Source organism: Emiliania huxleyi (assembly GCF_000372725.1).
Source record: "Emiliania huxleyi CCMP1516 unplaced genomic scaffold EMIHUscaffold_47, whole genome shotgun sequence".
Taxonomy (NCBI): Eukaryota; Haptophyta; order Isochrysidales; family Noelaerhabdaceae; genus Emiliania; species Emiliania huxleyi.
The window spans coordinates 303,357-304,658 of NW_005198467.1; positions in this window are offsets into that span (position 1 = coordinate 303,357).

A 1,302-nucleotide genomic window follows, 5' to 3' on the forward strand; every position below is an offset into this window, starting at 1 on the left:
GGCCAAACGCCGCAAAAGCCGTATGATATATATAGAGAGCGGAAACGCCGGCACTGTCTGATCCTGGGACGTCGGGCTCCTCCGCCCAGGAGAGCGGCGCCGCTGCCACCTGCTTTGCCTCTGCCGCCGCCGCCGCCGCCGCCTCAGCCTCCACCTCAGCCATCACTCCAACCTCCGCCCGAGCCTCCGCGAGAAACGCCCGCCCCTCCTCGCGGACAGCCTTTGCGGCTGCACCCTCGCGTTTGAGAGACACCAGCCTGTCGGTAGCTGCAGCTCTAGCCGCCTCCATCTGTGCTGCCGCTGCTGCCTCAGCTCGGGCCACGAGGCTCGGGTCGGTGGAGGGAGAACCGTTAGCCAACGACATGCGTGCCGCCCGTGGACAGTGCGTCGACAGCGCTCCCTCGCATCGGGCCGAGGCTAGGGCGGGCCGAAGCCAGGCCGAAGAGGCCGCGGTCAGTAAGTGCAACATTTACCCACAGATGCCCCCGCTCTCGGAACGCGTGATAGGATTCCAGGAGTGAGGTAAAGAAGAATACCGCCGGGTTTCTACGCATAATTCTTTTTCCTTTCGCGAAGGCTTTCCGCTCGCGCGAGCTGTACACGCACGGCCCCAATCTCCACTACATGCCGCCCTTGCTGGTGGCTCTGCTCGTCCTGTTCCTGCTGAGCTGCTGCTGCTGCTGCTGCTGCTGCTTCCGGAAGCAGCCGCTCCGCTACAACTCCGTGGGTGCGAGGATAGACGGGCTCACGCCCCCCGGCGACTACCCGGCCGCGGAGACGCACTACGTCATTGCGGAGAGCACCGGCATTGTCAAGCCGGTCCAGGGCCAGGCTGTGCCGATGGGGACGCCCGTGTAATGACCCCGCTCTTTCTCCACCCTCGCCTCGCGCCCAGTGATGTGCGCTGAGTCGATCATCTTATTCGCACACGGCACGCGAGGCCTGGAGCCATTTTGCCGCGTCGCTCCGCTGCTGCCCACTGTGGCACTGCCGCGGAATGCTGTGGCGATGTGGTGTGCGTGCGTCGCCGCGTGTCGGTCTTTGCGGTGCATGGCGTAAATACTGGAGCCGCGCCCCGCACACCGCGCACAGACGACTCAGAAGGTGCGGCACGCGCACGCACAGGCACCACCGCCGTCTTATCATGCGCGCGTCCCGCGGTGTGCCGCCGACTAGCGTGCGTCGCTTCGTTAGTGCCTGCCAGCGCGCCGGCGTGGCTGCCGCGGAGAATCTCTCGCGTAATATACCAAAATCGATGGGGGTCGAGGGGAGGCAGCCGCCCACGCAGAGGCACGCACGCTC